We start from the raw sequence: 10,913 nt of genomic DNA, 5'->3' as shown, positions 1-10,913 counted from the left end.
ACAGAGCAGATCAAACAGACCCTTACTGGTCTGTTTTATAAATCAGCCTGGCAGAAAACCAGCCACCAAGTTTCTTACACTCGTTCTTCTCCTGAAGGTGCAGATCCTTGTTGGGTTCCAACGGCTCTTTAGTTATTCACGCAGGTGGCCATTCCTCAAATGTAGGCATGAACAGTGAGCATCAGGTTATTTGGCAATGATCTTGATACTATTCTCACATAACCTAATTTTTGGATATTAAGGGAACCAACAGATATGGGGATAGTGCAGGAAAGTGGAGTTGAGGTAAAAGATCAGCCATGATCTTATTGAATCGTGGAGCAGGCTTGAGGGGCCAAATGGCCGGCTCCTATTTTTTATGTTATGTTCTTAACCACTTATTTTTCAGTAGCAGATAACAATTAGAAATAGGAACCAGTGCTGATTTAACCCACTCACATCAGCTACAAGATGAACTGTAACTACTCAACTGCTGAGAAACTGATACAGCAAAATCTAACCTAGGATCTCTTGTCGAATTGGGTTGTAATACAACACCAGGCTAGGAAGTCCATTTTATATGGAAGGAAAAAAAATGAGCTTGTAATATTAATGCATGTAATGCAGACAATTATATAAATTAGTTCAGAAAGACTGTTTATAAAATGTCCAGTAGGGTTGTTATATCAAATGTATTCAAATTCAAGAAAAACCTTTCACCTTTTCCTCAATGGCACTAGAGTCTGTGTACTGTATTGGTTAGTGTTTACATGGACACTGATCCTCCTCATTACTACTCTAAATTGCTTCTATCCTCATCTATTCAAAGGGTTTAAAAACAAAGCCGAGCACTTTATCACATCTCTCAGATTTCTCCAAGTGCTCATGTACACTGAATTACTTGGTTTGGAGGCTTACACAACAGTCACTGCATGACAAACACCAAGTCTCAAACTGTATGTCTGACTTACAGGAGCCAAGTGTTTATAATTTTCTGTTGCTTAGCGATATGCAGTGGCCTATTCCCCCACCTCTGCTTGAATTGTCGACTGGAAATTGATTGAGAGCAAGCTGAATTAGCTTGTCACATGACTCTCTTCCTTGGGGCATCTGATGGATCAATTGACTTAATTAACTTGTGGCAACAGAATAGCAAGAGCAAGCTCAGAAATACCACTATTTCTTAGGGCCTTGGTGAGGCCACACCTGGAGTATTGTGTACAGTTTTGGTCTCCTAACTTGAGGAAGGACATTCTTGCTATTGAGGGAGTACAACGAAGGTTCACCAGACTGATTCCCGGGATGGCGGGACTGACATATCAAAAAAGACTGGATCAACTGGGCTTGTATTCACTGGAGTTCAGAAGAATGAGAGGGGATCTCATAGAAACGTTTAAAATTCTAACAGGTTTAGACAGGTTAGATGCAGGAAGAATGTTCCCAATATTGGGGAAGTCCAGAACTAGGGGTCACAGTCTAAGGATAAGGGGTAAGCCATTTAGGAACGAGATGAGAAGAAACTTCTTCACTCAGAGTGTGGTGAACCTGTGGAATTCTCTACCACAGAAAGTTGTTGAGGCCAATTCACTAAATATATTCAAAAAGGGGTTAGATGTAGTCCTTTCTACTAGGGGGATCAAGGGGTATGGCGAGAAAGCAGGAATGAGGTACTGAAGTTGCATGTTCAGCCATGAACTCATTGAATGGCGGTGCAGGCTCGAAGGGCCGAATGGCCTACTCCTGCACCTATTTTCTATGTTTCTATTGCTGCACCAACATGGTAGTTTACTTCATGGTACACTTTGTTGATATACTGACTAAGTCCATTGGGAAGCTTTACTACATTTAAAGGTGCTATATACATACAAGTGGTTAGTTTCTTATGGGCACTTCCTTGTGGACCTTGAACAATTAGGAAAAGAGTATTGCTATTCACATTGTAAAATTAGTCATGGTCACCTGTGATTAATCCCAATCCCTAACAATAGATTATATTTTGGGATTGGAGCTCGACATTTCAAAAAGGACAAGACAGTACATGCATTCATTCCAGAATAAAATATAAGCATTGCACTGCAGAAACAAATTATTCAGTGTTTAAATTTAAAGTTTCATGAATACTATCAGCACACGTTCTCATGAGATTAAGGAAACATGCTCCATCGTTGGTATATTGCAGTTTAATTCAAGCATTGAGTTTATGATTCAGCAGCAATCAACAAGCCACATGCTGTACACAGCTGCAGTGGATCATCCCAACAGTTCCAATGAAGCTCAACTCAAGCTCGAGGAACAGTGTCTTATCTTTTGGTTAGGCACCTTACAGCCTTCTGGGCTCAACACTGAGTTCAACATTTCAGAAAATCTGTAACATCTCTAACTTTTTTGAGTTCTGACGAAAGGGCATCAACCTGAAACGTTAACTGTTTCTCTCTCCACAGATACTGCCTGATCTGCTAAGTATTTTCAACACTGTTTTTATTTCAGATTTCCAGCATCCGCAGTATTTTGCTTTTGTGACAATGTGTTGTTAGGTTAGAAATTAACCACATCATTTAGAATGGTAAAGGTACAATGAGCTATATCTGTACAGCAGAGTCGCAAGCGAGTCCCAGGTGGGTAGAGGAAATGCTTCAAGGACACAGTCAAAGCCTCCTTGAAAAAGTGCACCATCAGTCACCCGAGAATTCAGTCACCTGTGGAACATATGAAAAGAAGAAATAGGAGCAGGAGTCGGCCATTTGGCCCTTCAAGCCTGCTCCACCGTTCAATAAGATCATGGCTAATCTGATCCTGGCCTCAACTCCACTTCCCCGCCCACTCCCCATAACCCTCAACTCCCTTATCATTCAAAAATCTGTCTATCTCCACCTTAAATATATTCAAAGACCCAGCCTCCACAGCTCTTTGGGGTAGAGAATTCCAAAGATTCACGACCCTCAGAAGAAATTCCTCCTCATTTGTTTTAAATGGGCGACCCCTTATTCTGAAACTGTGGCCTTTAGTTCTAGATTCCCCCACAAGGGGAAACATCCTCTCTGCATCTACCCTGTCAAGCCCCCTCAGAAGCTTATATGTTTCATTAAGATCACCTCTCATTCTTCTAAACTCCAATGAGTACAGGCCCAACCTGCACAACCTTTCTTCACAAGACAACCCTATCATATCAGCAATCAACCTCGTGAACCTTCTCTGAACTGCTTCCAATGCAAGTATATCCTTCCTTAAATAAGGAGACCAAAACTGTACGCAGTACTCCAGTTGTGGTCTTACCAACACCATGTACAGTTGAAGCAGGACTTCCCTATTTTTATACTCCATCCCCTTTGCAATAAAGGCCAACATGCTTTGCTGGAGTTCTTTGAGGATGTAACGAGCAGGGTAGATAAGGGGGACACCAATGGATGTGGTGCATTTAGATTTCCAGAAGAAATCAGATAAGGTGCCACATAAGAGGTTACTGCACAAGATAAAAGCTCACTGGATTGGGGGTAATATATTAACATGGATAGAGGATTGGTTAACTAACAGAAAACAGAGAGTTGGGATAAATGGGTAATTTTCCAGTTGACAAACAGTGACTAGTGGGGTTTTGCAGGATCAGTGCTGGGCCCTCAACTATTTTCAATCTATATTAATGACTTGGATGAAGGGACCGAGTGTAATGTAGCCAAGTTTGCTGATGATACAAAGATGGGTGGGAAAGCAAATTGTGAGGACACAAAAAAATCTGCAAAGGGATATAGACAGGCTAAGTGAGTGGGCAAAAATTTAGCAGATGAGAGTATAATTTGGGAAACTGTGAGGTTATCCACTTTGGCAGAAATAATAGAAAAGCAAATTATAATTTAAATGGAGAAAAATTGCAAAGTGCTACATTACAGAGGGACCTGGGGGTCCTTGTGCATGAAATACAAAAAGTTAGTATGCTGGTACAGCAAGTAATCAGGAAGGCAAATGGAATGTTGGCCTTTATTGTAAGGGGGAGAGAGTCTAAAAGAGCAGAGAAGTCCTGCTACAACTGTGCAGGGTATTGGTAAGGCCACATCTGGAGTACTGCGTTCAGTTTTGGTCTCCGTATTTAAGGAAGGATATACTTGCACTGGGGGCTGTGCAGAGAAGGTTCACGAAGTTGATTCCGGAGATGAGGGGCTTGACTTATGAAGATCGGTTGTGTAGGTTGGGCCTATACACATTGGAGTTCAGAAGAATGAGAGGTGATCTTAATGAAACATATAAGATAATGAGGAAGCTCAACAAGGTGGATGCAGAGGGGATATTTCCACTCATAAGGGAAACTAAAACTAGGGGACAGTCTCAGAATAAGGGGCTGCCCATTTAAAACTGAGATGAGGGTTGTAAATCTGTGGAATTCTCTGCCCCAGAGAGCTGTTGAGGCTGGGTCATTGAATATATTTAAGGATGAGATAGACAGATTTTTGAGAGATAAGGGACTAAAGGGTTATGGGCAGTGGGCAGGGAAGTGGAGCTGAGTCCATGATCAGATCAGCCATGATCTTATTGAATGGTGGAGCAGGCTCGAGGGGCCAAATGGCCTACTCCTGCTGCTATTTATGTTCTTATTACATTCCATTTGCCTTCCTGATTACTTGCTGTACCTGCATGCTAACTTTTCGTGTTTCATGTACAAGAACCCCCAGATCACTCTGTACTGCAGCATTTTGTAATCACTCCCCATTTAATAATTTGCTTTCTTATTTTTCCTACCAAAGTGGATAACCTCACATTTTCCCATGTTATACTCCATCTGCCAATGACCTGAAAATGATACATTTATCCTGACTCTGTTTTCTGTTAGCCAATCCTCTATGCACGCTAATATATTACCACCAATCCCGTGAGCTCTTATCTTGTGCAGTAACCTTTTATGTGGCACCTTATCGAATGCTTTCTGGAAATCCAAATACACACAGAAACATAGACATAGAAACATAGAAAATAGGTGCAGGAGTAGGCCATTCGGCCCTTCTAGCCTGCACCGCCATTCAATGAGTTCATGGCTGAACATGCAACTTCAGTACCCCATTCCTGCTTTCTCACCATACCCCTTGATTCCCCTAGTAGTAAGGGCTTCATCTAACTCCTTTTTGAATATATTTAGTGAATTGGCCTCAACAACTTTCTGTGGTAGAGAATTCCACAGGTTCACCACTCTCTGGGTGAAGAAATTCCTCCTCATCTCGGTACTAAATGGCTTCCCCCTTATCCTTAGACTGTGTCCCCTGGTTCTGGACTTCCCCAACATTGCGAACATTCTTCCTGCATCTAACCTGTCTAACCCTGTCAGAATTTTAAACGTTTCTATGAGGTCCCCTCTCATTCTTCTGAACTCCAGTGAATACAAACCCAGTTGATCCAGTCTTTCTTGATAGGTCAGTCCCACCATCCCGGGAATCAGTCTAGTGAACCTTCGCTGCACTCCCTCAATAGCAAGAATGTCCTTCCTCAGGTTAGGAGACCAAAACTGTACACAATACTCCAGGTGTGGCCTCACCAAGGCCCTGTACAATTGCAGCAACACCTCCCTGCCCCTGTACTCAAATCCCCTCGCAATGAAGGCCAACATGCCATTTGCTTTCCTAACCGCCTGCTGTACCTGCATGCCAACCTTCAATGACTGATGTACCATGACACCCAGGTCTCTTTGCACCTCCCCTTTTCCTAATCTGTCACCATTCAGATAATAGTCTGTCTCTCTGTTTTTACCACAAAAGTGGATAACCTCACATTTATCCACATTATACTTCATCTGCCATGCATTTGCCCACTCACCTAACCTATCCAAGTCGCTCTGCAGCCTCATAGCATCCTCCTCGCAGCTCACACTGCCACCCAACTTAGTGTCATCCGCAAATTTGGAGATACTACATTTAATCCCCTCGTCTAAATCATTAATATACAATGTAAACAACTGGGGCCCCAGCACAGAACCTTGCGGTATGCCACTAGTCACTGCCTGCCATTCTGAAAAGTCCCCATTTACTCCTACTTTTTGCTTCCTGTCTGACAACCAGTTCTCAATCCATGTCAGCACACTACCCCCAATCCCATGTGCTTTAACTTTGCACATTAATCTCTTGTGTGGGACCTTGTCGAAAGCCTTCTGAAAGTCCAAATATACCACATCAACTGGTTCTCCCTTGTCCACTCTACTGGAAACATCCTCAAAAAATTCCAGAAGATTTGTCAAGCATGATTTCCCTTTCACAAATCCATGCTGACTTGGACCTATCATATTACCTCTTTCCAAATGCACTGCTATGACATCCTTAATAATTGATTCCATCATTTTACCCACTACCGATGTCAGGCTGACCGGTCTATAATTCCCTGTTTTCTCTCTCCCTCCTTTTTTAAAAAGTGGGGTTACATTGGCTACCCTCCACTCCATAGGAACTGATCCAGAGTCAATGGAATGTTAGAAAATGACTGTCAATGCATCCACTATTTCCAAGGCCACCTCCTTAAGTACTCTGGGATGCAGTCCATCAGGCCCTGGGGATTTATCGGCCTTCAATCCCATCAATTTCCCCAACACAATTTCCCGACTAATAAGGATTTCCCTCAGTTCCTCCTCCTTACTAGACCCTCCGACCCCTTTTATATCTGGAAGGTTGTTTGTGTCCTCCTCAGTGAATACCGAACCAAAGTACTTGTTCAATTGGTCCGCCATTTCTTTGTTCCCCGTTATGACTTCCCCTGATTCTGACTGCAGGGGACCTACGTTTGTCTTTACTAACTTTTTTCTCTTTACATATCTATAGAAACTTTTGCAATCCATCTTAATATTCCCTGCAAGCTTCTTCTCGTACTCCATTTTCCCTGCCCTAATCAAACCCTTTGTCCTCCTCTGCTGAGTTCTAAATTTCTCCCAGTCCCCGGGTTCGCTGCTATTTCTGGCCAATTTGTATGCCACTTCCTTGGCTTTAATGCTATCCCTGATTTCCCTTGATAGCCACGGTTGAGCCACCTTCCCTTTTTTATTTTTACGCCAGACAGGAATGTACAATTGTTGTAGTTCATCCATGCGGTCTCTAAATGTCTGCCAATGCCCATCCACAGTCAACCCCTCCAGTATCATTCGCCAATCTATCCTAGCCAATTCACGCCTCATACTTTCAAAGTTACCCTTCTTTAAGTTCTGGACCATGGTCTCTGAATTAACTGTTTCATTCTCCATCCTAATGCAGAATTCCACCATATTATGGTCACTCTTCCCCAAGTGGCCTCGCACAACGAGATTGCTAATTAATCCTCTCTCATTACACAACACCCAGTCTAAGATGGCCTCCCTCCTAGTTGGTTCCTCGACATATTGGTCTAAAAAACCATCCCTTATGCACTCCAGGAAATCCTCCTCCACCGTATTGCTTCCAGTTTGGTTAACCCAATCTATGTGCATATTAAAGTCACCCATTATAACTGCTGCACCTTTATTGCACGCACCCCTAATTTCATGTTTGATGCCCTCCCCAACATCACTACTACTGTTTGGAGGTCTGTACACAACTCCGACTAACGTTTTTTGTCCTTTGGTATTCTGCAGCTCTACCCATATAGATTCCACATCATCCAAGCTAATGTCCTTCCGAACTATTGCCTTAATTTGCTCCTTAACCAGCAATGCTACCCCACCTCCTTTTCCTTTTATTCTATCTTTCCTGAATGTTGAATACCCCTGGATGTTGAGTTCCCAGCCCTGATCATCCTGGAGCCACGTCTCCGTAATCCCAATCACATCATATTTGTTAACATCTATTTGCACAGTTAATTCATCCACCTTATTGCAGATACTCCTTGCATTAAGACACAAAGCCTTCAGGCTTGTTTTTTTAACACCCTTTGTCCTTTTAGAATTTTGCTGTACAGTGGCCCTTTTTGTTCTTTGCCTTGGGTTTCTCTGCCCTCCACTTTTCCTCATTTCCTTTCTGTCTTTTGCTTTTGCCTCCTTTTTGTTTCCCTCTGTCTCCCTGCATTGGTTCCCATCCCCCTGCGATATTAGTTTAAATCCTCCCCAACAGCACTAGCAAACACTCCCCCTAGGACATTGGTTCCGGTCCTGCCCAGGTGCAGACCGTCCGGTTTGTACTGGTCCCACCTCCCCCAGAACCGGTTCCAATGCCCCAGGAATTTGAATCCCTCCCTGCTGCACCACTGCTGAAGCCACGTATTCATCTGCGCTATCCTGCGATTCCTACTCTGACTATCACGTGGCACTGGTAGCAATCCTGAGATTACTACTTTTCAGGTCCTACTTTTTAATTTAGCTCCTAGCTCCTTAAATTCATTTCGTGGACCTCATCTCTTTTTTTTACCTATGTCGTTGGTACCAATGTGCACCACGACAACTGGCTGTTCTCCCTCCCTTTTTAGAATGTCCTGCACCCGCTCCGAGACATCCTTGACCCTTGCACCAGGGAGGCAACATACCATCCTGGAGTCTCGGTTGCGGCCGCAGAAACGCCTATCTATTCCCCTCACCATTGAATCCCCAATCACTATTGCTCTCCCACTCTTTTTCCTGCCCTCCTGTGCAGCAGAGCCAGCCATAGTGCCATGAACTTGGCTGCTGCTGCCTTCCCCTGATGAGTCATCCCCCTCAACAGTACCCAAAGCAGTGTATCTGTTTTGCAGGGGGATGACCACATGGGACTCCTGCACTACCTTCCTTGCACTGCTCTTCCTGTTGGTCTTCCATTCCCTATCTGGCTGTGGACCCTTTCCCTGCGGTACGACCAACTCGCTACACGTGATACTCACGTCATTCTCAACATCGTGGATGCTCCAGAGTGAATCCACCCTCAGCTCCAACTCCGCAACGCGGACCGTCAGGAGCTTGAGGTGGATACACTTCCTGCAGATATAGTCGTCAGGGACACTGGTGTCGTCCCTGAGTTCCCACATGGTACAGGAGGAGCATAACACCCGACCGAGCTCTCCTGCCTTGACTTAACCCTTAGATACACTTACATCTACAGATTCCCCTTTATCCACTCTGCTCGTTACTTCCTCAGAACTCCAGCAAATTCAACATGATTTCCCTTTCATAAAACCATGCTGACTCTGCTTGACTGCAGTGTGATTTTCTAAATATCCTGCTACTACTAATCTTAATGATGGAATCCAGCATTTTCCAAATGACAAATGTTAAGCTAACTGGTCTATAGTTTCCAGCTTTCTGTCTCCCTCCTTCCTTAAATAGGCGTTTTACATTTGTGGTTTTTCAGTCCGCTAGGACCTCTGCAATTAGGGTCCTGAATTTAAAGAAAGGTAATTTCGATGGTATGAGACGTGAATTGGCTAGGATAGACTGGCGAATTATACTTAAAGGGTTGACGGTGGATAGGCAATGGCAGACACTTAAAGATCACATGGATGAACTTCAACAATTGTACATCCCTGTTTGGTGTAAAAATAAAACGGGGAAGGTGGCTCAACCGTGGCTAACAAGGGAAATTAGGGATAGTGTTAAAACCAGGGAAGAGGCATATAAATTGGCCAGAAAAAGCAGTAAACCGGAGGACTGAGAGAAATTTAGAATTCAGCAGGGGAGGACAAAGGGTTTAATTAGGAGGGGAAAATAGAGTATGAGAGGAAGCTTGCAGGGAACAAAAAAAAAACTGACTGCAAAAGCTTCTATCGATATGTGAAGAGAAAAAGTTTAGTGGAGACAAATGTAGCTCCCTTGCAGTCAGAATCAGGTGAATTTATAATGGGGAACAAAGAAATGGCAGATCAATTGAACAAATACTTTGGTTCGGTCTTCACTAAGGAAGACACAAATAACCTTCTGGAAATACTAGGGGACCGAGGATCTAGCGAGAAGGAGGAACTGAAGGAAATCCTTATTAGTCATGAAATTGTGTTAGGGAAGTTGATGGGATTGAAGGCTGATAAATCCCCAGGGCCTGATAGTCTGCATCCCAGAGTACTTAAGGATATAGTGGATGCATTGGTAGTCAATTTCCAACATTCTATAGACTCTGGATCAGTTCCTATGGATTGGAGGGTAGCTAATGTAACCCCACTTTTTAAAAAAAGGAGGGAGAGAAAACAGGGAATTATAGACCAGTTAGCCTGACATCAGTAGTGGGAAAAATGTTGCAATCAATTATTAAAGATGTAATAGCAGCGCATTTGGAAAGTAGTGACAGGATCGGTCCAAGTCAGCATGGATTTATGAAAGGGAAATCATGCTTGACAAATCTTCTAGAATTTTTTGAGGATGTAACTAGTAAAGTGGACAAGGGAGAACCAGTGGATATGGTGTATTTGGACTTTCAAAAGGCTTTTGACAAGGTCCCACACAAGAGATTAGTGTGCAAAATTAAAGCACATGGTATTGGGAGTAATTATTAGCATGGATAGAGAACTGGTTAGCAGATAGGAAGCAAAGTGTAGGAATAAATGGGTCCTTTTCAGAATGGCAGGCAGTAACTAGTGGGGTACTGCAAGGTTCAGTGCTGGGACCCCAGCTATTTACAATATACATCAATGATTTGGATGAAGGAATTGAATCTAATATCTCCGTTTGCAGATGACACTAAGCTGGGTGGCAGTGTGAGCTTGAGGAGGATGCTAAGAGGCTGCAGGGTGACTTGGACAGGTTAGGTGAGTGGGCAAATGCATGGCAGATGCAGTATAATGTAGATAACTTTGGTGGCAAAAACAGGAAGGCAAAATATTATCTGAATGGTGACAGATTAGGAAAAGGGGAGGTGTAATGAGATCTGGGTGTCATGGTACATCAGTCATTTAAAGTTGGCATGCAGGTACAGCAGGCGGTGAAGGTAGCAAATGGCATGTTGGCCTTCATAGCGAGAGGATTTGAGTATAGGAGCAGGGAGGTCTTACAGCAGTTTTACAGGGGCTTGGTGAGACCACACCTTGAATATTGTGTACAGATCTGGTCT

The sequence above is a fragment of the Pristiophorus japonicus genome, unplaced genomic scaffold (genome assembly GCF_044704955.1).
Source record: "Pristiophorus japonicus isolate sPriJap1 unplaced genomic scaffold, sPriJap1.hap1 HAP1_SCAFFOLD_395, whole genome shotgun sequence".
Taxonomy (NCBI): Eukaryota; Metazoa; Chordata; class Chondrichthyes; family Pristiophoridae; genus Pristiophorus; species Pristiophorus japonicus.
This window is presented reverse-complemented; position numbering follows the sequence as displayed.